The sequence below is a fragment of the Myxocyprinus asiaticus genome, chromosome 36 (assembly GCF_019703515.2).
Source record: "Myxocyprinus asiaticus isolate MX2 ecotype Aquarium Trade chromosome 36, UBuf_Myxa_2, whole genome shotgun sequence".
NCBI lineage: Eukaryota > Metazoa > Chordata > Actinopteri > Cypriniformes > Catostomidae > Myxocyprinus > Myxocyprinus asiaticus.
This window is the reverse complement of record NC_059379.1, coordinates 40,502,245-40,528,572: the sequence shown is the minus strand read 5'-3', so window position 1 is coordinate 40,528,572 and position 26,328 is coordinate 40,502,245. Positions and strand designations below refer to the sequence as shown.

At 39.8% G+C, this 26,328-nt stretch overlaps 1 pseudogene; it reads right to left on the bottom strand.

The window, feature by feature from the left end:
• The window catches only part of LOC127427226 (VPS35 endosomal protein-sorting factor-like), a 51,205-nt pseudogene that overhangs the window by 13,074 nt on the left and 11,803 nt on the right, over nt 1-26,328 (bottom strand).

The following is a 26,328-nucleotide window of genomic DNA, read 5'->3' as shown; positions in this document are numbered from 1 at the left end:
TACCAAGCCAAGGTCAGGTAGACCAAGAAAGATTTCAGCCATAACTGCCAGAAGAATTGTTCGGGATACAAAGAAAAACCCACAGGTAACCTCAGGAGAAATACAGGCTGCTCTGGAAAAAGACAGTGTGGTTGTTTCAAGGAGCACAATACGACGATACTTGAACAAAAATGAGCTAAATGGTCAAGTTGCCAGAAAGAAGCCTTTACTGCGCCAATGCCACAAAAAAGCCCAGTTACAATATGCCCGACAACACTTTGACACACCTCACAGCTTCTGGCACACTGTAATTTGGAGTGATGATACCAAAATAGAGCTTTATGGTCACAACCATAAGCACTATGTTTGGAGAGGGGTCAACAAGGCCTATAGTGAAAAGAATACCATCCCCACTGTGAAGCATGGTGGTGGCTCACTGATGTTTTGGGGGTGTGTGTGCTCTAAAGGCACAGGGATTCTTGTGAAAATTGTTGGCAAAATGAATGCAGCATGTTATCATAAAATACTGGCAGAGAATTTGCATTCTTCTGCACGAAAGCTGCGCATGGGACGCTCTTGGACTTTCCAGCACGACAGTGACCCTAAGCACAAGGTTGACCCTCCAGTGATTACAACAGAAAAAAATGGTGAAGGTTCTGGAGTGGCCATCACAGTCTCCTGACCTTAATATTATCGAGCCACTCTGGGGAGATCTCAAACGTGCGGTTCATGCAAGATGACCAAAGACTTTGTATGACCTGGAGGCATTTTGCCAAGACGAATGGGCAGCTATACCACCTGCAAGAATTTGGGTCCTCATAGACAACTATTACAAAAGACTGCACGCTGTCATTGATGCTAAAGGGGGCAATACACAGTATTAAGAACTAAGGGTATGCAGACTTTTGAACAGGGGTCATTTCATTTTTTTCTTTGTTGCCATGTTTTGTTTTATGATTGTGCCATTCTGTTATAACCTACAGTTGAATATGAATCCCATAAGAAATAAAATAAATGTGTTTTGCCTGCTCACTCATGTTTTCTTTAAAAATGGTACATATATTACCAATTCTCCAAGGGTATGCAAACTTTTGAGCACAACTGTATATAGAGTAATAGCCTCATTCACAGCCACACTCTTTTCCCTCTTTACCAACTTCACTTTCTTCCACACCTCCCATCTGACTGAGAGGGGTGGGGGAAAAGGTTTGCTTATCTCCAATACATGGAAGTTCACATGTCTTTTTTTTTGTAGTTGTATATCATCCTCCAGGTCAGTTGGGAAAATTTTTAGATGAGCTGGAGCTGGTCCTCTGTGACTTTAACATCCACCTGGACAAATCTCAGGCCGCAGACATCCATACCTTTCTTGCCTCGTTTGGCTTTAAATAACTCACAACTAGAGCTGCACAATTAAACATTTCATGATCTTGATTCAGACACCCATGGGATCTTATACCTAAATGACAACCATTCAGCTATGCATGTTAATGTTCCAATGGCATGTCTTTGTAAGGCGGTCAAATGTAATTTTGAAATTCGCTTCGAGACACGTTTTTAAAGTTCTTTTTAATTTTATATGCATCTAAAAAAACAGCGCTTCTGCATGAGATGCTGAATAAACTAGGAAACACAACGGCCAAAGACTTTAGTCTAGCGCAGTGGTTCCCAATCTGCAGGGTGTCGCAACGACCGACTACGGGTGCCACGAAATCTCTGCTCAGTTCAATATTTTAACACCTACTGATACAAAAACATACCGGCAGTATCAAGCTCTGACTCGCCATTAGATTTCAGCTGGCTACATTCAAACGCTCACATGCGTATGTCTGCCCGTGCACTCATGTCCTGTGATGAGTGCAGCGGCATGCATGAACTCTTATTTTAGTCAAAATTGCCCTCTCAATGCAGTATTAACGTAAACACAGCTGTTAATGTATAAGCAGACGGGACAACAAATATATGTATAATGCATATATAATATACGTATATTTCAAAATGTTAGATCTGTGGGATGTGTAAATGCAGCCTAATTTACCTGCTGTTCTCTGTTATGAGCATTCAGACATTCTGAATTAAAGTAGTATTAATATATATCTATTGTAAATAATTTAAGTAATTTTATTTTGCATTAATTACTTTTTAATGTTTTTATATTATTTATATATATATATATATATATATATATATATATATATAGATATAGATATAGATATATACAGTATATGTCTAATTGCTACTGTTACTGAAAACTTAAAGCACTGTTTACTCTGAATAATTACTTCAAAAGCTTCAAGCAAAGTTTACAAAAGAAACACTGAAGGCTCCATTGTTATAATTTAAAGGTGGAGTAAGTGATTCCTAAGAAAGACAGTTGATATTTGAACTCAACAGCCAAACAAACACACCCCTCCCTTCAATGCTCCTTCAGAAGCTCCGCCCCCCCAAATTCATGCACGTTCAATAGTGTTGTGTGGATCTTCTGATCCACTTTGTTTATTTTCCCATTAACAGAGCCAGGGCCGTGTACAAACACCAGATTTTTATTTTCAGTGCACACACACAGAACGGACAGCTAGCGGACCGTGAAGAGATATTCGTGGAATTTGACAAAAAGTGTTTTGGTTAAAATGACTTACTCCACAGTGTTTTTTTAAAAGCATATTTGCTTATTTATTTACCAGTGTAACACCAAGGTAACAAATAACTGTTTATGAAGCTTTTTCCCTCTCATTTTGCTTTTAACTTCACTTTAGCCAGTGTGGCAAGGAGGAGGGCGGGGCCGGGCCATGATGACGCACGCCCAGCCCCTAATAAGGCTAATCAAGCCGACGAGAGGGATAAAGGCCACCGGAGGTGGCAGCTCGGGAGAGAGAGCCCCAGTTACAGACCTGACATTCTGTGAAGCTAAAAGCTGCAAAGCTGTTGAACTTAAATATTTATGAATTTATGTTGTCTCTTGTGACTAAATCTAAATTATCTTGTTTTGAAGCTGAAGAGTAAATGCCCTGTTGTGAAGCTGAGGAGCCAAAGACTGTTTGTTAGACTGGGAAAAACCATTAAAGCTTGATTTACCTGGACTGCCACCCCGCTTCCCGCTTCCTTATTGTTGAATCTTCTACACTGGTGCCGAAACCCGGGAAGGAGGAGGGATGCACCATAGTAGAGTCCTCGCCACTACCATCCACCCCAAAGGAGCAGCCGTGGCCATCCGCCAGGGGACGGAGGAGCCCAGCCGCCTGAAAGCGGAGGAATGACCGCCGACCGCGAGGGTAGGAGGGGCTCCTTACTGACCGCCTGCCAGGGGCGAAGGAGACCCCTACCATCCACCAAAACGTGGCGGGGCGTTCCGTCCGCCAGGAGCCGGAGGACTGCCTCCGATCCACCCAGGGAGGAGCGGCTGTCATCCACTAGAGGGTGGAGGGGTGACCGAGGACCAGGCTACGGCGTATCAGAGAACCTGCGAGTAAGTTTTTCTTTTCTCTCTCTCCTCTCTCTCTCCCACTGTCGCTCTGTGTTGGTCTTTCCCTCTCTTTTTTTTGTTTGCTTTTCCCTTCTCTTGTCTCCCTCCCAGGTCCGAGAAGGCAGGGAAGACCTGCCGGCAGGCGGGGCCAGAAGGGATGCCCCCGGAAAGGATGTACGTCAGGCCGGGGAGGAAAGGAGAGAGGAGTGTGGCAAGGAGGAGTGCGGGCTGCCCCGTGATGACACACACCCTGCCCCTAATCAGGCTAATCAAGCCGACAAGAGGGATAAAGGCTGCCGGAGGCAGCAGTTCAGGAGAGAGAGAGCTACAGGCAGCTGCCCTGTATGTGTTTATGTTCATGTTTTTGTTTAATTTCTCATTAAACATTACTTTATATTGTCAAGCCGGTTCTCGCCATTTCCTTTCCCTTCTACCTTGTTACAGCCAGTTATAATTCAAATGGACTAAATCCTTTTTTTATGCACTTTAGTTTAACACTTTTTTTAACAGGATTTTTTTTGTTTGTTTTTTTTGCAATAATAACACTGCTGTTTGGTTTATTATATTTTAGTTGCGCCCTCTTGTGGGAATTTTGATAAATACTATTCAGTCAAAAAGACTGAAGCAAAGAACATTTTGTCAGAACCTTTATTAAATTGCATGTTACTTAAATAATAATAAAAAAATCTTCAAAATCTTAAAAGAATCTTTATTCCAAGCAAAAAATTGTGAATCTCAATTCATCCAGAATACAACAAATCAGGAATCCAGCTGGAAAATTTTGACCGACCGTTGCTCTCCTGTGCACGTTCATGAGAGTGCACAAGAGCAGCAACCCCTGCTCTCAAGATATGGCTTTGCCTTGTTTTCCACAACCAGACCACCACAGAGATATTAACAACAGAAAACACAACTCAGCTGCACACAAACCAAAGAACAGAACTTAACCAAACTTAACAAAACATGTCTGAAGAGTTTGAAGACGAAAAGGAGATGCATTTCTATGTCCAGCCTTATGTACATGAATTGGAGTACTCGAAGAAGCCGCAAATACACAGTCAATGTTTTGAAGGTTTTGGATGTATCAAGAGCTTTAAGAGCTGGTCACCATCCACCATTAGTGCGCAAAATATTTTTTTCACAATTTTTCCCTTTGTGTACCAAAAAATAAATTCATATGGGTTTAGAACAACACGAATGAGAAAATAATGACTGAATTTTCATTTTTGGGTGAAGAATCCCTTTAAGTTTAAAATATATCTATAACTTTGCCTGCCACACATGTTTCCACAGGCCTCATTCAGGTGTATGTTCTGCTCTCCTCTATGGACTCATCCTCTCTTCCCTCTACTAACAATAACAGTTTGGTGAGTTATGATTGTCATTTCTTGTTCCTGTTGCTGCTGGCGTGTAGCTCGAGTGTGTGTTTGTAGCCTGCTAGCCTGCGTAGCATTGTTTATTTTTCTGCTTTCAGCATTGGAATCTTTTATCTCTATTATTTTACCACGTGCCTCTGTTTTTCCTCTTTTTTTTTTTTACCGTGAATCAACTGCGTGTATCCATTTTCTCCTCTGCGTTTTACATGGACTACTGTACTGCATCAATCTCAAACCCCCGCTGCTCAGGAACCATCACCACAACAACAAACAACTGCAGTATGTCATGGCATCAGCACACGTTACCGCTACTTTCACGGCATACCACATGTTTGCTATAGCTTTATCTGTCAGCATGATGTAAGGAATTAGTTAGGCTGACAGAGAAGATTAATGAGTTAGAGACACGCATTCGAATGCTAGTGGAAGTCTGGCCAGAAAGAGAAGCTGGTAGATATTGTTTTGGATGCGGGTAGTATATATACACTCTATGCTCCACCAACTACTTACTGGGGTACCTCAGGTTTCATTGCTTGGACTCCTCCTCTTCTCCAAATACATGGCTGTGATCTCTCATTAAGGCACACAGCTTTTCCTGCCATTGCTACGCTGATGACACACAACTCTACCTCTCATTCCAGCCTGACGATCCTACAGTAGCTGCATGTATCTCAACCTGTTTAGTAGACCTTTTGTGCTGGATGAAAGAACATTTCCAGTGCAATATAGCACAGAGCTTCTTGTTGTCCCAGCGAGCCCAGCAAGTCAACATGACTTCACCATCAGCTAGACTCGTCAATGATTACACCATCACTATTAACCACGATTAAATATGTCATGGTTAATTTAACCATAAGAATTTAGAATCTACAGTTAAAAAACACTAAATGTTTTATTTACACATGGCAAAAATATTATATATACAGTATAATACAGTATCTTCATATAATAATAATTTGTGTTTTTCAGCATATGCCTAAATGTGAAAATCTCTTGTGATTGTGCCTGGGTCTTTAGAGCAGCTGTTGCTATGGTTACGGACAGTGCCCGCATGGTGGTTGGCCAGGAGTCGCAGACAGAACGTGAACTTTCAATTCACGTGAAACTGGGACTACACAAAAACTCACAAATATATTTGATCTATCAAAATCATATCCACCAATAAAGCAAGCTAAATCGGCTGTTTAGGACCATTTTAATGAATGAGGGTTACTGATGATGGATATAATACAGAAAGTCACAGAAGTCATATAAAGATACACATTCTACAAATGGGACAGGATGTTCTACTACTCATCCAAAAACAAACTAGTAAGTTTAATATTTTTAGCTGTGGTGCTTTTAAAGAGATGAATTGAAAGATGGAACTTTTTGCAATGTTTAAGCATGCTGACAACGCGTGGTGCGTTTACGTGTAGTTACTATCAGCATGGTTAAAGTTGTGTTAAATCATCCTCATTATTTAAAGCATTGCTTGTGTACAAATTCACCACATTCAACAATATATTTCAATTTTAGTCAGTATCAGACTTTAAATCGCCTGCTTTTGGCAATGTTCCCTTTACTATAGTCCACAGGTTGATTTGTGCGGTGTTGTGGACAGATTAAGGACAGCATTTTTATGGAGTCTGTTGCCAGTTTTTTATGGTAGGGTGTCTGACAGACAACGGATTGCTTTAATAAACTTTTGCAGAAGAACTGTTGGATGCCGTTAACTACATGTTGTGCACCCACAATAATATTACAGTTCTGCATTTTTGAAAGCGCAGCTAGGATCACCCTGTGACTCCGAGCACTTTGGTTACATTGATGCGCATCATTCAGTGCCCGGAATGCAGATAAAGCAAGCAGTGTTGTGCCCTATGTTGGAGCATCTCTAATTACAAACCTCCTATTTATTTGTTGTGTATTTATAAATATTCTTATTGTAAGGCTGCACATAGCATCCATATATCCCTAAGAAACATGTCCACCAACACGTTCAATTGTGATATGATATCACTTTTTTGCCTCAGTGCATAATTGCCTAATAAGAACATTTGTGAATAATCATAAAACCTGTTAACCACGATTTTTTCTCAGACAAAGATCCATAAAATGTGCGACACCAGTAAGACAGCATGTCAGTATCCTTGTTTAACTCAACATAATATAAGCAAATTTTCAACATAAAAAAAAAAAAAAAATGTCTAAAGACCTTAATGCCCTGGCAACTGCAGAAAACTTCATGAAATGTGGCTCAACCAAACAGAGCCTCTTTGCACAAGTGCGTGAGGGGAAGCGCAGCAAACTTTCGTGTGGCCAAGTGCTTGTGAGTTTCTTTTTCTTTGATTTTATTAATTCATGGAATTTCTGCTACATAACCACACACTGCAAGACTGCATAAACCTCTTAAAAATACACATCTTATTGACAGGTTAACACTTAATAATCAGACCACTGAGCAGATGGAGGGCTCTGTGTTGGGGTGGACAATGTAAATGTGTCAATCGCTAAAAATGTTGAACTATCGTTTCTATCGCAGTAATGCAAAATCCTGCTGCATGGCATTCCAAAAAAATCCTATAATTTGACGTTATTTTTGCACTTCTCAAGGCACACAATAACACACAGCGCACACAGGCAGAGAGAGAGAGAGACTGAAGATGCCCCGCCTCCCTTGGTTACTGTATATACTGTATATAAGAAAAAGTATGTGAACCCTTTGGAATGACCTATATTTATGTATAAATTTGTCTTAAAATCTGGTTTGATCTTCATCTAAGTTACAATAATGAACAAACAATCTGTTTAAACTAATAACACACACATTATTGTATTGTTCTTGTACATATTGAATACATCATTCAAACATTCACAGTATAGGTTGGAAAAAGAATGTGAACCCCTAGGCTAATGTTATCAACAATAATATATACAGTGGCAAGAACCCTTTTGGAATTAGCTGGTTTTCTGCAATAATTGGTCATAAAATATTATCTCATCTTCATCAAAATCACAAGTATAGACAAATGCAATGCACTTAAACTAACAACACACAAACAATTATAATCTTTCATGTCTTTATTGAACACATCCCCTTATACATTCACAGTGTTGCGGAAAAAGTAAGTGAACCCTTGGATTTAATAACGGGTTGATCCTCCTTTGGCAGCAATAACTTCAAACAAGCATTTCCGGTAGCTTCGGATTAGACCTGCACAACATTCAGAAGGAATTTTGGACCATTCTTCCTAACAGAACTGCTTCAGCTCAGACATATTCTTAGGATGTCTGGTGTGAACGGCTCTCAGCATCTCTACTGGGTTAAGGTCTGGGCTCTGATTGGGACACTCCAAAAGGTGGATTTTCTTTTTTTGAACCCATTCTGTAGTGGATTTACTTCGATGTTTAGGGTCATTGTCCTGCTGCATCACCCAACTTCTACTGAGCTTCAGCTGGCGCACAGCCATCCTGACATTACCCTTTAGGATATCTTGATAAACTTGGGAATTAATTTTTCCCTTGATGACGGCAAGTGGTCTAGGCCCTGAAGCAACAAAGAAGCTCCAAATCATGATGCTCCCACCACCGTACTTTACAATTTGAGATGATGTTTTCATGTTGTGATGCGGTGCCCTTTTTATGACACACGTAGTGCGTGTTCGTCCCAAAAAATTCAACCTTAGTTTCATCAGTCCAAAAAAAATTCTTTTCTTTCGTGGTGTCCTGCCACTGTAGACTCATGAACAGAGATGTTAACCAGTTCCAATGATTACTTTATCTGTCTTTATCCGTCACTCTAGGGTTCTTTTTTACCTCACTGAGCATTTTGCGGTGTGCCCTTTGAGTCATCTTGGCTGGATGGCCACTTTTAGGGAGAGTACTCTCAGTACATAATCATCTCCATTTATAGACAGTTTGTCTAACTGTGGACAGATGAATATCTAAGCTCTTCGAGATAACTTTGTAACACTTTCCAGCTTTTTGCAAAGCAGCAATTCTTGACTGTAGGTCTTCTGAGATCTTTTTTTTTTTTTTGCGAGGCATGGTCCACGTCAGCAGATGTTTCTTCTGAATAGCAAACTCAAAATGTTTGAGTCCAGTCTTGTTTCATTAATTGGATGCCAGGTTTGCCAACTGACTTTAATTAGCTTTTGTTGACATCATTAGTCTAGGGGTTCACATACTTTTTACAACCTACACTGTGAATGTTTGAATGATGTCTTCAATATGTACAAGAGCAATACAATAATTTATGTGGTATTAGCTAAAACAGATTGTGTTTGTTCATTATTGTAACTTATTTATACATAATGTAATTCCAAAGGGTTCACATACTTTTTCTTGCCACTGTGTGTGTATGTGTGTGTGTGTGTGTGTATGTATGTATATATATATATATATATATATATATATATATATATATATATATATATATATATATATAGCATAGTAAGCCCCATATATGGTTATTTCGGGGAGGAGACAGGGTGGGGAATAAAGAATGTGCATGTACGCACAATCTTTCACTAACTGAGATTTATAAAGTGAACTTTGCGCAGGTTCTGGAGTACACATGGTTTTATAAATCAGAAAAGGTATCTTTTGTGTATACACGCATTTTTAGGATTTAGCAGCAGTTTTGCGTGAGTGATTTCCTTTCATCACGCGTCTGGTCTCCATGGCTAACTGATTCACCGTCTTTGAAAGAGACATTAATATGACAGTAAAATACACTCTTTTAACACTACATGAGACAACAGTTAGTGTCACCAAACAGAACCTTAGATGGAGAATTCACAAAGAAACATTCATATATACAGTATATAAGGACATGCAAACGTCTGCATTAGGACAAATGCTGCTTACATGTATGAGGTGAATGATGACGGGCTTTAGATTACAGAAGGTTGTTCGAGCTTCCACACAGAAACTCAACTGCTGCTCAAAATCTCTCCCGAATGACACCTGACAAAAAGACAGACTTTCATAAATAGAAAAAAAGGCTCTTTCTAAAGTCATATTCATAGTTGCTAACCCTTTTATGTAAATAAGGAGTATTTTTGGAGACTGATGAATGAACAAAGACTCATCATACGGATGAATCCATTAATAAGCAGAGCCAGAGATCTTTTCTCATCATCTAGAGTTAAATCACTAGAACACAGACAACATTACACATGTCAATGTACCTCTGTGCACTCACGTATTAACAGCTGAACTCTGACATACGACTCACTCACTTGACAGAGTCGTGCATGGTCTTACAGATGTATAGCATTGCGTTCAGAATGACAGGGTCTCTCGTCGCCTCCTGCTAGTGTCTGAATACAGTTACAAACAAAATACATGTCATCAATACATTAACACACAACACTAACTAATACAAGACAAATACCGTAAATATATGGGGTTGTGCTGCATTCAGAATTTAACAGATAATGCATTTTAAAGAGGTCATGACATGAGGAATAACATTTTCCTTGATTTTTCCTTGATAAACACATGTTGTAAGTTTCAGAACTCAATACTTCCTTCTCAATGCAAAAAGAGCATTGATTTAAACCAAGCTGCAAAAACGGTTAGTTTGGATTTTAAAAGGAGATCCCCATTCTGTGTCTTGCTTATTTGAAATATAAATGTATCCTGGATGTGTGTTTTGCACCCATCTGCAATATTTTAAACTGATGGTCTATGTAAACATGCACTAGTGAGTTTCTGGTGATATGTGCCGCATTTTAAGAGTGGTACAAGCTTAACTTTTAAAAACGTGTCTGTTCTGCTCATTTCATTGTTGCCGCTGGTTGAGTGAACTGCGTCTCATCCAGAGGTGCGTCACACAGACGATATGTGTGTGCGTCAGTTTCACTGTGCATTGTATAATGTGTGTTCGGCTCATTTCAGCATGGATTGCTTGTGAACGAGTCACAATATGATTCAAGCTTTGTAAAGGAACTGTTATTGGAGAATGGGGCAGTTAGAAACACTATTGGACCTGACCACAAAACCGCAAGCAACCACTTCCATTCATGAATGTTTCATATGTCATGACTGTTTGATATTTAGAGTTTATGGTGCTGCTGTGCTTGAGTGAACAGTTTAAAACTTTCGGATGCAACGTGTTGGATGTGCGTTATGTGTAAACCCTTAAATATAATTTTTGTTGTTGTGGAGCTGGTTCACTTTCTTTCAATTGAGTTTCAGTACAGTATATATGGTTGTGTCAAGGGGCTGCTCAGTGTTAGCCAATCATAACAATGGGCGTTAACATTGAAGTTTAAAGGAAGCCAAAACCGAGCGTTTCAGACAAAGGGCCAGAAACAGGGTGGAAAATGATCATATGTTACTAAATCATGACTGTTTTGAACTTAATGAACTTTATTAACATTATAAGTGGACCTCAGGTCAAATAATAATAATAATATTTAAAATGTCTGTCATGACCCCTTTAAATTCCAATATAATTCCTGAATTTGAGTTGAGGTAGTTAACAGGATGCAAAATTGTTTAAAGAAGTGGAATTAAAAGTAAAATATGTACTGTATGTGAAAGCACTTTTGAATTTTTAATAACTTTTGAGACTTTTTCCACAACGTTGATTCACAAATATAAGGGCATAGATGTCACATGGTGTCATGAATAATAAAATGTGTTTAGTTATAGAGAGCAGCAGGAGTTTTAGTCATGAATATGACTAAAATACTTGATGAAGACCTCCATGATGGATTTACACACCTCCACCCTCACACTCTCTTTCTGGAACATGTCTAGAAACAGCAAGAACTTCTCCTGCAATCATCAAGCATCACACATCAGAAAACAAAAAAACAATATTTTGTTTTGAACAAGTTACTTTAAATATAACTGCCCACTGTCTTAGTTTGGGTAAAGTGGTTGTTACCATGGAGAAGAGCACTGAGAAATCATGGAAGTTTGCGAGAACCTTCATTATGACTGACTGCAGCTGAGAACACAACATGTGACATTATCAACAACCATTTCTGACATCATAAATATTAGCATCATTAGTCACTTTCACACATGAAAACCTGTTAAATTGCAGTAAAATTGCTGGATTATCTTTTACTGTAAATGTGCCACATGTGCTTTTCATACATGCAACGACTTCGTCTTTTATTCACATTGCTACTTTACACACATAAGCACCAAAAAGACTCTGATGACATTTACAGAAAATGGTCTGCTCTAATGGATTTGTGTCTGTCCAATTTAACGATATTGTGGATAATCCTGATTTTTGACTCCTGCGTCACAGACTTACAACTAAGTGACGTGGAGTTATTGCATCAGCTCCTTCAAAATTCTCGGATTCCTTGACAGCAACATTTTACGTCAGAGCTTCAAACCATGTACATGTTCAAACCAATAAACTTACGGCTTTGTTCACAGAAAGAGTCAATACACAACTTTTCCAGCAATGTTACAACTACATGTGATAGCAAATTGACCACTGTTTACACATGACACCTAAACCTAAAAGTGATGTTGAATTTACAGAAAGGGCTGTATGTATCTATGTATCCATCAATGAGCGAGTTTACATGCACACCAATAGGTGGACAACTATCAAAAATCAGCTTATTAAAACACTAAAATGCAAGAAAACCGTGTTTACATGAGACTTGAAATCATCTAGTTATTCTCTGCTTTTGATGTCAAAACGTATATAGGACACTTGCGCACACTGTATAAGCCGGCAAGAACACCGTTAAAGGTGTTTACATGCAATGTGAAATCTGGGTAAAATCTACATGTGCTGATCGGTTAATGCTTAAGCCGTTTACATAACCTTACACATTGTTGGCTTCTTAAGAATAGTAAATGAGAACGGTGTTCTCCTAACGGCGTTTAAAGGACTGAGAGAAACCGGGTTAACACACCTGTTTCTCCCGGAGAACTCGGCTCATGTGGTCTTGTAAACGCATAAGCAACATTCTAATGGGTGTTTGAAGAGTGCCGTTGTGCGTGAAACAGACCGAATAACTAACATCATAGGATGCAGCCCAACATCATATCAACAAATAAACACAGCAGAAAGAATTCAACATTTCTGGGAGTACAGTGGGAAAATGGAAAATCGCATGCAAACACACACTATGAACTGTCAGTTTATACAGCAATTTAAAATACTGACTACTGTTCTTCATGTCTGCATTTCCAGTATGCACTCCAATCGAGTAGAGAGACAACTGATAACAGTGCATGTGATAGCACGGCATGCGTATGCCGAGTTTGAATCTAAAGCAGCTTTCTCTTCTTAAACGGCTTTCTGGTGTCCATGTAAATGAGCTCCCATTTCTCCATGGATTAATTAATTTTTCAAAATCATTATGACCATAAGTCTGCCCACTCCCATGATGCACTGTGAATGACACAACAGAGTTGCTCTCCCTACACTCTCAAAATACTTGTATATTTGCAAATGCCTTAAAGCTACACTATGTCAATTTTTTTGTTAGAAATGAACAAAATTTCATTAATGAGCAAGTACACCAACAACCCATCTTCCAAACCTTGTTTTTGCCTTAACCATAAGGCCAGAAAGATTGTCCGGCTGTGGCGCGACACGTGTGAGTGTCGGAGAAGCGGGAATTGAATGCAACAACAGCTGTTCAGCAGCAGCGTGAAATCACTCACCTCATGGATTTTTAACTATTTTTAACTGTTTGGTGAAGTAGTTTATCTGCTGTAATGCCTGGGTATGTTTTCTGTTGTTATGCTTTAATGAATCGAATGTGTACTGATTGCAATGTTTATAAGTTTAGTTTTTGTCCGGTGAAGTTTCGGTTACAACTTAACTAATATTCATGAGTATTTTATAACAAAGTTTCACCTCTTAAATTGATATTTGTAGTACAGTACAAACATTAATGTGTATTGTGCAGTGGATAAAACACTTTAATAATCATGTTAAAATATAATTAAGAGTGATGTTTATCTTCCTCAAAGTATGTAATATAGATTATAAATGTTTAAGCGAGAAAAATAGCTTGCAATGACTCTGTGCAGGTAATCTCCGAGTCCTTGCTCCAACTATGAGACTCATCCGTCAGAAGAGCAGTGCCAAATCACAAATAACGTAAAATGTGCCTCCACAAGTAACTTGCAGTTTTATGCTTCAACCACTAGAGGGCCAAAATTATATAGCGCACCTTTAATATTTTGCAATAAACTTGAAATGTGTCGATTCTATACTTATAATCAACAACTTTAAATCAATATTTTTTTTACTAAATTACGTCTTTTGCAATGCTTCGTTGGATTGTAGTTCATTAAAGACATACACAGTCTTGTTCCTTTGTCTTTTTGTCTAATTTTCAAAGAATTTTTTGCTTCAAATCAAAGTCTGCAATGTTGTGATTCACCTTGGAGCTGATTGGTTTGGTTCATGGCTTACTGACCTGTTTCATGTGATGTCACTGTATGACCACGCCACCATGTTTGTGACCAATATTCCATATACCTTCACTGTGCTGCGGCTTTGAGATGCGACAGAAACCTTCTTCAGGAGCTTTTACATTCATACAGATGGAATCAACACAGATGTTTTTAAAAACTGTGACTAAATCAGACCAGAAAACAACACAAAAGCATTTGTAACTTCTGAATTAGAGATGTTTACGGTGATGTGCCGGTGGGGCCTGTGTACTTGCCGGTTACACATCAGACTCGCCTGCATCCGTGGATGAACCGTGGATAAAATATCTTTAAATGTCTGCTAAAGTTCAATTTGGCAATATTTGTGCTATTTTTAGACCTGTACGAACTTTTACTGGGACCTGGCATGGATCAAAAGCAATTTTTGATGCTTTTCTTGATATCGATTTTCTGGTGTTTTCCCATTCACCGCCATTGTTTACTCCCGCTGATGGTCACAAATATGGTGGCTATGGGGAAAAGTGACATCACAGAAACAGGTCACTCTTATGAAGGATTTTATGCAATCCCTGGAGGAAATGAATGGGAAAAATACTTCCGGAACCAAGGCAGCTGAAATAATGGGCAATCACTGTTGCGCTCTATTGTGTGCATTCTACAGATGATCCAATCAAAGATCCAAAGAGGTGTTTACCCGTGGATTGTGCACTTTAGTGATGACCTTCCATGCTTCATTAAGTATTCTCTGGAGGATCAGCAGAAGACAGTAAGAGACAAGAGAATAAAATATTATAAACAAAAGTGTTTTTGACCTGTCTATTTTGTGTGTGTGTGTGTGTGTGTGTCTGATCTTGGGGAATCCTGCCTCATCACAGTCTTTGATCATGCCAATAAAGTCTGTTGCTCTTGTAGCCACAAATTCTGCTCGAAACGCACACATGACAGTGTTCAGTAGAAGAGCACTAAGGGTAAGAAACAGAAGGGCACAGTATTTTGTTATTAACAATTTTTATTGATTCCATGCAGCAAATCACATAGACATAACAGAAAATGCAACATCAAACCACATGAAATCATAACTTTTTTTTTTTTTCAACATTAACCCTCCCCCCCCACCCCCCACCCGACACAAACAAGCACTCCAGTGGTCAAAAGTCAACTGACAAAGACACAAAAACAGACAATAAAACAAAATATTTAGAGACATAAAAATAAAATACAAAATAAAGAATAAATAAATAAATAATAATAAAAAAACACTAGTCCCTCTCCACTCTCCCTCCCCGAGAGCCCTCCAAAAAGGCCAGATAGCCGCCCCACTTCCTAATGTAAAAATTTATGTTATCCAGTCTTCTATACACCATCTCCTCAAACACCGCCACCCTTCCCAACTTGATGCACCACTCACAAAACGAGTGAGCACCAGACGACCTCCATCCCCTGAGGATTAACCGCCTGCCAATCATCATGCCAGTCAGGAGCCAGCTCTCCATATATTTATCACCCACATTCAGGACCGCCCCATCCCCCAAAACACACAGTCTGGGGCAAAATGAAAACCGAGTGTCTACCACTTCACATACGAAGCTCTGAACCCTCAACCAAAACTCTTGGATCTTAACACATCTCCAAAAAACATGGGATGTGTCCCCATCTTCTGATTGGCATCGCCAGCAGGTGGGTGTGTCTTTAAGACCAAGCCTATACAATCTAGAGGGGGTCCAATAGAATCGATGCAAAATCTTAAATTGCATAAGGTGCACCCTTGCATCTCTAGATGCAGACTTGATGTTTTTTAGAATCTTAGCCCACACTCCCTCTTCCAATCCCAAGTGTAAATCTTTCTCCAATACTCTCTTGAGAGAAGTTAAAGCTCCATCACCCAGACTCTGCATTAGCAGGAAGTAATACACTGATGCCTTATGACCTTTTCCAAAAGCAGTAATCACCACTTCCAGAGTATCTGCTGCTTTAGGGGGGTGTATGCTACTCTGCTAAAAATAGTACAGAGCAGATGGCGCAGCTGTAAATACCTAAAGAACTGAGATCTGGGAATCCTAAAATGTTGAACCATGTTTTCAAAAGGTCTCAGCACTCCACTCTCATATAGGTCACCGAGTGTATTAACCCCCCTCACAATCCACTCTGACCAGCAGAAAGGGGACTTATTAATATGTAATTTTGGGTTCCACCATATGCTCGAGGCAACATTTAAATAAATGTCCGAATTAAACACTCTGGACCCTTTTGTCCATACTTCATGCAAATGCGAGATAATGGGGTGTGACTTGACTTCGGTTAGTTTAATAGATAGGCTTTGCAGTGGCAAAATAGGGGCAAGAACTTTCTTTTCGATACAAAACCAGGGAGGGGCTCTCTCAGGTGGAAGAGACCAATGAGCCAAATGTCTAAGACCGAATGCATAATAATAAAACAAAATCTTGGGTAGGCCTAACCCACCTTTAGCAATCGGCCTATGCAACTTATTGAAATGTAATCTGGGACGTTTAGCATTCCAAATGAAGGACTTCGCTATACTATCAAATTGCTTGAAATAAGAGAGGGGGACATCTACAAGGAGAGACTGTAGCAGGTAATTGAATTTTGGAATACAATTCATTTGAATAACATTAACCTTTCCAATCATAGATAAATGTAATGAAGTCTACCTGCCCACATCGCTCGAAAAACTTTTTATTAAGGGGTCGAAATTAACTCTAACTAAATCACACAGATTTGCTGGGAATAAAATGCCCAAATACTTAATGCCTTCTTTGGGCCACTGAAAGGCGCCCAGCTGAAAAGCTGTTACTGGGCAGTATGCCGTCAGAGCCAAAGCTTCGGATTTAGACCAACTGACTCTGTATCCTGAGAACTTAGAAAAGGAATTAATAATTCTGTTGAGGCAAGGCATAGATCTAGTAGGGTCGGAGACGAATAATAAAATATCATCTGCGTAAAGCAAAAGCTTATGCGCCAGACCTCCCGCCATCACTCCTGGAAAATCATCCTCCTTTCTTATTGAGGCTGCTAATGGTTCCAGGGCAAGACAGAGCAATAATGGGGAAAGAGGGCAACCCTGCCGGATGCCCCTATCCAGAGTAAAATAATCTGAAATTAATCAATTTGTTTGTACCGCCGCTACCGGATGTCTATAAAGTAACTTAATCCATTCAATAAAAGTATTCCCGAACACATATATTTCTAAAATCTTAAAAAGATAATCCCATTCTACCATATCAAACACCTTTTTGGCATCAAGTGAGATGGCATCGACCAGAGTCTGATTGTTCGCCACTGACCACATGATATTAATTAGACGACTGATGTTATCAGAAGAGCTACGGCCCCGAATAAACCCCACCTGATCTATATGTATAAGAGATGTCATAACTTACTTAATCAGTTAGCCAGAATTTTTGACAAAATTTTTACATCTAGCTGGATCAGGGAAATTGGATGGTAACTTTTACACTCGCTTGGATCTTTGTCCTTTTTAAAGATCAGACTGATTCATGGTTGGAGGAAGCTTTCCATTCTTTAATGATTCCGTATAAACTTCTAACAAAAGTGGAGCCAGTTCTGTAGCATAAGATCTAAAAAAATTCAGGGGCAAAGCCATCTGGCCCCGGAGCCTTGCCAGTAGGCAGGGCCTTAATTACCTCGTCAAGCTCCTCCAAGCTTATCTCAGAAACAAAATAACTTTTTTGCTCAATTTAGGGAGTTCTAATGGTTCCACAAAGTTTCTAATATCTTCATCAGTAGACGAAAACGTGGAACTATAAAGATCAAGATAGAATTCTTTAAAAGAATTATTAATATCAATGGCCGAGGTAAATATTTCACCACCAGCAGATTTCACTGGGAGAATGGTAGAAAAAGACTCTCTCTGATTTATATATCTAGCCAAGAGTTTTCCTCCTTTGTCCCCCGACTCAAAGTATGACTGTCTTGCCCTGAATAACCAAAACTCCTCCTTCCACGTCAAAATAGTATTATATCTGTATTTCAATCAGGTCAATTCTCTGAGGCCATCAGATTACATTAGGTGCTTCAGCTCTGCCTCGGCACTTTTAATATTTCCTTCCAATTCCACGAGTTCTCGAGTTTTGGATTTTTTGATGAATGAGGCATACTGTATGATCCGACCCCTAAGAACCGCCTTAAGTGCCTCCCAAGCCACGCCCACAGAGGATACTGAGGACCAGTTGGTCTCCATATAGACATTGATTTCAGTCTTTAACATTTGTTGGAAATCAGGATTTTGCAAAAGGGATAAATTAAAGTGCCAACTATATGATTTATTTTTCTCCATATGCGGCAACACCTCTAAACTCACCAGGGTGTGATCCGAGACTAAAATGTGGGATTTATATATATAAAAAAATCTATTCTAGAATAAATCTTATGGACTGATGAAAAAATGTATAGTACCTACCAGATGGGTTCAAAAGTCTCCAAATATCTGTAAGACCAAGATTTTTACACATCCTGTGAAGTGCCAGTGTTGCTCTAGGGGGCTTACACACTTTTGCTTCACTATGATCAAGGACTGAGTCCATCAATAGATTAAAGTCTCCTCCCAATATTATATCATGAGGGGTGCCAGCGGCTTGCAACATCCATTCAAGATCTATAAAATAATTCCTGATCATCAGCATTAGGTGCGTAAATATTAGCCAAAATCAACCTTTGTCCCTGAATTTCAGCTAAAACAAAAATGACTCTTCCTAATTTATCTTTAATCTGTTTGAGAAATTTTTAATTGTAGATGTTTATGTATCAATATAATGACTCCCCTGCTTTTACTTGAGCCAGTACTAAAGAAAACATGTCCACCCCATATCTTCCCATATTTTCCAGCTTCCTGCGGAGAAGGATGAGTTTCTTGAAGAAACACAATATCATATTTCTTAAGTTTAAGAAAAGAAATAACCTTCCTTCTTTTTATAGGGTGCCCCAACCCATTCACATTCCATGTGGAGAGAGATAATCCACTCATATTAACATTTGACATTTTGATATAATACAAAAAATAGATTGTGTGTCAAAAACAAAATTATAAAGACCACATTTCAACATTAGTGCAACAATAAAACCCCGAACTTCCCCCCGAACAAAACAAACAGAAAAAAGACAAACATGCGCATTAACCCCGTGCACGAGAGTCCATGCATGCCTACGAGAACCCCCGTGACATCTTTGCCATCAGATTGCTCAAGCCCGGTGCTTCTATACAAATTTTGTGAGGCAAAATTAAATAACAGAAAATACTTTGTAAAACAAACTAGAAGGCATAAGCACAAAGAATAAGCAGATTCATCCACAGCTGTCCCAAAGGTAAGTTCCTCCACAAAACAAACTCCAGCCGCTAGGCAGAACAGCACAAAAAGAAACAAAACAGGCGTCCCGGATCCTCAGATGGTCAAGTGTATATTTAAGTGTATATCTGAGTCAAGTTGACTCAGAAGCCACATAAGAAACACACCATTATTTCCTCAGTCCATCAACTCTATAAAATACATCGCTTGTTGTAGGCATGTCGATATTTTGCGGTCATCCTTATCACTGGCCGGGAACTTCAGTGTAAAAGCGATCTTCCGTCAATGCAAAAGTTTTTTGAAGGAGTGTTATTCCACAAAACAAACTCCAGCCGCTAGGCAGAACCAACACAAAAAGAAACAAAAATGGCGCCCAGATTCCTCAGACAGCCAAGAGTAAGTACAGCAAGTCAATCCACTCACATGAGAAACACCAAATGCTTACTCACTCCAATGTTTTTATGAAGGACAGTGCTTGCTTCGGGCATAAAAATACTTTGCAGCCATCAGTGGCCGTGAACATCAGTGCAAAAGTGATCTTCCGTTGATATAAAAGTTTCTTGCATTCTGGAGAGGATGCTAGAACTGGGAGCCTTCTGAGAGGACTGTATCTCTGCCATAAAATCTGGGAGCATAGGTAGGCCCTCCACACTGCGGCATTCTGTCAATCACCAAAGTCGGGTGTTGTGGCTTGAAGAGGTAGCTGTGCACATTCTCCTGCTCTAGCAATAACAGCCTGGTTTGAAGGATCCAGTGAAATTGCATCAGATTCCTGAGAGGCACTGTCACCAAGCTCTGAATCCGAGAGGTCCTTAGGGTCTGACAGCAGAGGGTTATCCTCAATTCCAAACTCTCCAGAGGTTGCAACTGACAATTCATCTGGGTGGCTGCATGAACATTTTACTGCTGTTTCCCCAGTGTCTGGGGGCCCTGCAGGCCACCCCTTGACTTGTAAAAAATCATGCAAGTTCTCTTGCATTTCTTGTATCTGTCTCTGGAGGTGCTCCATATCCCCCTCTGCATGCTTACATTTATGAGTCTGCTTCCTTCCACTCTGTTTTCCCCTGTTGTCCTCTTCCTGTGGATCCCGCTCTGGCTGTTGCAATCTTGGGCCTGGTGGAACCTCAGTGGAAAAGCCACTGCTGTCCTCTTCCTACAGCATGGCTCAAAAACACACAACCCCAGGCTACCACAATAGACCAGGGAAGGATGTGAATATAATTCAGGTAACTTTCGCCCTCTCGGATGAAGAAGTACCTTTGGCTGTTTGTTAAATTATATCTTCCTTTACTTAATAAATATGACCATTTACAATAGGAATAACAATCACCAAATCAATATAGTTATGTTAAATCAATATGAACATTAGTTAAACTGTGTAAATGCAAATATATTTCTATATACTTAAATAAACAACAAATGCAAAATAACACCCGTACAAAAATAAAAATGACAACACCAAGCAATAAACAATGACATATTGAATAAAACAAGTATTAACCAAAATAAAAAATTGTAAAATAAAATAAAATGACAAACTACCATCCCACCCACACACCCCAGGTAGCATACATACTACATAAGACAACAATGTTTAGCATTACACAGAATTAGTATAATTTCCAATTGGGGACTATTTGACCACATTCTAAAGTTTCTTTGAGTAAATCTGACAGTGTAGAAAGAAAGGGGGACCAAATTTGTGTAAAAATAGCTACATTTCCCTTTAGAAAGGCACCTATTCTCTCAAATGGGAGCATTTTGAAAATCTCCTCATACCATAGGCGAATTGAAGGAGTCTTAGCATTGATCCAATTTATTAAAATGCATTTTCAGCCAATAAATAGCAGCTTTTGAGCAAGACAAATGTCACGTGGAGCCAGATTCAACATGCTATGTGTCAAACCTAGAATAAAAACCATGGGTCCTTACATATAGAATAAAAAAAAATCTACTCCAATTTTTTTTTGGATCTTGCTCCAGAACCGTGAGATTGTTGGACAATACCAAAACATATGCCTATGTGTTCCAGGGCTACTTTTTCATTTAGGGCAAATTGATGGTCTTTGTGGATTTATATTTTTAAGAATGTATGGGGTACAGTGGAGATGGTGAAAGATTTTAAACTTTGTTTCCCTTGCCTTATTACAAATAAATGCATCACCAATGTGTTTCAAAGCTCTTTCCCAGTCTTCATTTTCAGGAGAACTACCCAAGTCTTTCTCCCAAACATTCCTAAGAGCAACAATATTAATTTTAGTGTGCCTATGAAATAAGGATTCAAATGTTGAAATAACTTTTTTTGGCTTGTTTGCTTGAATCAATAATTCTTCCAGAGGCGTTTTTGACAAGCTCTGGGAGAGGGAGGGTTTCTTAGTTTGTATATGTAACAGAGGGGATTAAAATGGGAAAGGAGGAGGTGGGAACCGGACGAAGCATCAAAGTAATATTTAATGAAAACTTTAAACAAAAAGACACAAACATAAACAAACACACGGCAGCTGCGTGTGGCTCTCTCTCTCCCAAACTGCCGTATCCGGCTCATCTTTATCCCTCTCCTCGGCTGATTAGCCCGATTGGGGGCTGGGTGTGCACACTCACGGCCCAGCCCCACCTGTCACAGTCTGTCTCCCTCATGTTCTTCAAGGACTCTTATTTTGAAGTTTTCCTCCGGACTACATCTCCCATGTTTCACTGCCCTCATCACTTCCATCTGTTCATCATCATCCGCACCTGTATTCCATTCCCTCATTTAGCTCCTTGTGTTTAAATACCCTCTAGTTTTGTTCATTCATTTGTTCATTCACCAACTCGCTGCTAAGGATTTAAAGTATTTGCTCCTGCGTCTCCTCTCTTCCACTCTAAGAACCCTATGTTACACCACCCTCCTCCTCATCAGAGTATAAAGTGTATGATTTGTAAGTAACCAAAGAAGTGTTCTTTTGGGATTTCAAATTTATCTTAGTTGTTGAAAAGACATAAATGCATCTTTCACCCCTGGCAAAAACTCTTGATTCTTTATGAGGGGTGTCACTGATGCAGGTGAGGTTAACCTCCCGAAGTATTTAGAAATATCACGCCAAACCTTGAATGTACTCGCAAGTAGTAGATTATGTTCCATATTTAATTTTTTTTTTTTTCTTATTTTATCCCCTTTTCTCCACAGTTTTTGGAATTCCCACTACTTACTAGGTCCTCGTGGTGGCGCGGTTACCTCAATCCGGATGGCAGAGGACAAGGCTCAGTTGCCTCCACTTCTGAGACTTCAATCTACGCATCTTATCACGTGGCTTGCTGTGCATGACACCGCGGAGACTCCCAGCATGTGGAGGCTCATGCTACTCTGCGTGTTCCACGCACAACTTACCACATGCCCCATTGAGAGAGAACCACTTAATCATGACCACGAGGAGGTTTCCCCATGTGACTCTACCCTCCCTAGCAACTGGGCCAATTTGGTTGCTTAGGAGACCTGGCTGGAGTCACTCAGCACACCCTGGATTTGAACTCATGACTCCAGGGGTGGTAGTCAGCATCAATACTCGCTGAGCTATCCAGGCCCCCCAATTTTGATTTCTCGTGTGTGTGAGTGGGTTATTTTCTTTCCCTTTTTTTTTTTTGTATAAAATTTATTTCTAAGTGGTGAGCTTCTCCCACATCATGTCCCCATGGTGACTAAAGTATTATTATTATTTAATTATATGGTTGTGTTTAGTTTTTTCGTTTTGTTTGGCTGTTCTCTCAATTGTTGGCGTTGGACAATTGAGATGTTAAATGTTGTACATGTTGTAACTTTTCTTCGGGGGTTTTATTTGGGGTAGATGGATAGTGCATAGCCCATCATTCGGGGATGGGTTTTTCAATTGTCTTTTTTGCAGACATTGTGTTCTCATGCTACATATAACAATTGAGGATGAGTGAATTCAAAATACAGTCTTTTAATGTGAAGGGGATGAACAATGTAATTAAATTTAAGATTAAATGTTTTGTCTTGGCTTAAAAAATAAAAGGTACAAGTGGCCTTGTTACAAGAAACTCATTTAAACGATACAGAGTACTCCAAGTTACAGCGAGATTGGGTGGGACAGGTATTTTATAGAGGTGTTGCCATACTACATCTTAAGCACTTTCCTTTTAAATTAGAGAGAATAATGAAAGATGAAGAGGGTAGATATGATTAATTTGGGCTATTTATATGGAGAATTTGTAACATTAGGTTCAGTATTTGCCCCTAATTCTTTCCAATTTAATTTTTTTGTTATTAACAATTTTTATTGATTCCATTAACCAAATAAATAAACATAACATAAAACATGGAATCAAATTATATACATTAAGCCCCGAACATCCCGCCCTCATGCACATACATATTTAAAACTACAAATCCCTCTCCACTACACCTCCCCGAGAACCCTCCAAAAAAGCCAAATATCTACCCCACTTCCTGTTAAATAAATCCCATTTTCCCAGCATTCTACAGTATATATTACCTCCTCGAACGCCGCCATCTCTTTGTACCACTCCTGAAATGAGAGTGCTCCAGCCGACTTCCTTCCCCTGAGAATGATCCATCTGCCGATAATAACTCCGGCTAGGACCCAACTTTTTTATATATTTATCCCCTATATTAATGACCACCCCATCGCCTAAGATACAGAGTCTGGGGCAAATGAAAACTGAGAGTCCAATACGTCACACATAAAGCTCTGAACCCTCAACCAAAATTCTTGGATCTTAACACACCACCAAAAAACTTGGGTTTTGTCCCCATCTTCTGATTGGCATTGCCAGCAGGTGGGTGTGTCGTTAAGACCAAGCCTAAACAATCTAGAGGGGGTCCAATAGAATCGATGTAAAATCTTAAATTGCATCAGGCGCACCCTTGCATCTCTAGATGTAGACTTGATGTTTTTTAGAATCCTAGTCCACACTCACTCCTCCAATACCAAGTTTAAATCTTTCTCCCATAATCTCTTGAGAGAAGTTGAAGCTCCATCCCCCAGACTCCGAATTAACAGGGAGTAATACATTGATGCCTCATGACCTTTTCCAAAAGCAGTATTCACCACTTCTAGAGTATCTGCCGCTTTTTGGGGTGGTGTATGCTACTCCCAAAAATAGTACAGAGCAGGTGATGCAACTGTAAATATCTAAAGAACTGAGATCTGGGAATCCCAAAATGTTAAACCATATTTTCAAAGGATCTCAACACTCTACCCTCATAAGGTCACCGAGTGTAGTAACCCCCCTCACAATCCACTCTGACCAGCAGAAAGGGGACTTATTAATACATCATTTTGGGTTCAGCCATATGCTCGAGGCAACATTTAAATAAATGTCCGAATTAAACACTCTGGACACTTTTGTCCATACAGAGTGCAAATGCGAGATAACGGGGAGTAGCTTGACTTCTCCGGTTGGTTTAATAGAAAGGCTTTGCAATGGCGAAAAAGGGGCAAGAACTTCCTGTTCAATACAAAACCAGGGAGGGGCTCTCTCAGGTGGAAGCGACCAATAAGTCAAATGTCTGAGACTGAATGCATAATGTCAGTCGGCCTACGTAACTTATTGAAATGTAATCTGGGACGTTTACCATTCCAAATGAAGGACTTCGCTATGCTCCAGGGGTGATAGTCAGCATCAATACTCGCTGAGCCACCCAGGGCCCCATCATATTTAATATAGTTTTATGCAGGTCTCCAGTTAGAAGACTGAGCAGCAGGTGGAGAGACGTCCGAGAGGTAAAGGCTTAATGACGTATGCAGAAGTTGCTCTTTTTCTTCTCGATAGGTGGGTAACATAAATGTTGCTATGTTTCACAGAACCCATATATGCTGTTGTTGTGATGTTAGATATATTAGCAGGAGAGTTAGCAGTGAGTGTCTGGAGCTGGTGTGCATAAAACCATCTCATCTTCTCTGTAAGTTGTCTTAGCAGCAGCAACTCACTGTAGCAACAGTTTGCTAACCCACTACATAGCTAACGTTATTTACATTACTTGCTGTGTTGTTGTTCGCTCTAATCGTCTAATGGTATTTGTCCACACAACGTTTTCAAAGGGTTTTATAGCCACGAAGATTTAAAAACACATGTTTGGTAGCACCCTCTTCGGTCACTGTAGTTTTGTAAGTGTTACTGTAAAATCAAGCTGAACAACTAGCTCTTGCTAGTTCTAGTTGCTGTGTTTTTCATGCTGTTTTTGTGCTTGTTTGTGTGTCGTTTATTAACGTATTAGATTATTACTTTGCTTCGCTTCAGAATTGTTATACCTAACTGTTACTGTCGTTCCCTTGGAAATGCACTTGCATGAATTTGGGGGGGCGGAGCTTCCAAAGGAGCACTTTAGGGAGGAGTGTGTTTGTTTTGGCAGTTGAGTTAGAATATCAACAGTGTTTCTCAGGAATTGCTGAGTGTACCTTTAAATTTGAGGAGACATGGGGGCCTGGGTAGCTCAGCGACTAAAGATGCTGACTACCACCCCTGGCGTGCTGAGTGACTCCAGCCAGGTCTCCAAAGCAACCAAATTGTCCCAGTTGCTAGGAAGGGTAGAGTCACATGGGGTAACCTCCTCGTGGTGATGATTAGTGGTTATCGCTCTCATTGGGGCGCGTGGTAAGTTGTGCATGGATCGCGGAGAGTAGCATGAGCCTCCACATGCGGAATCTCCGCGGTGTCATGCACGACGAGCCACGTGATAAGATGCGCGGATTGAAGCAGAGGCAACTGAGACTTGTCCTATGCCACCTGGATTGAGGTGAGTAACCATGCCACCACAAGGACCTACTAAGTAGTGGGAATTGGGCATTCC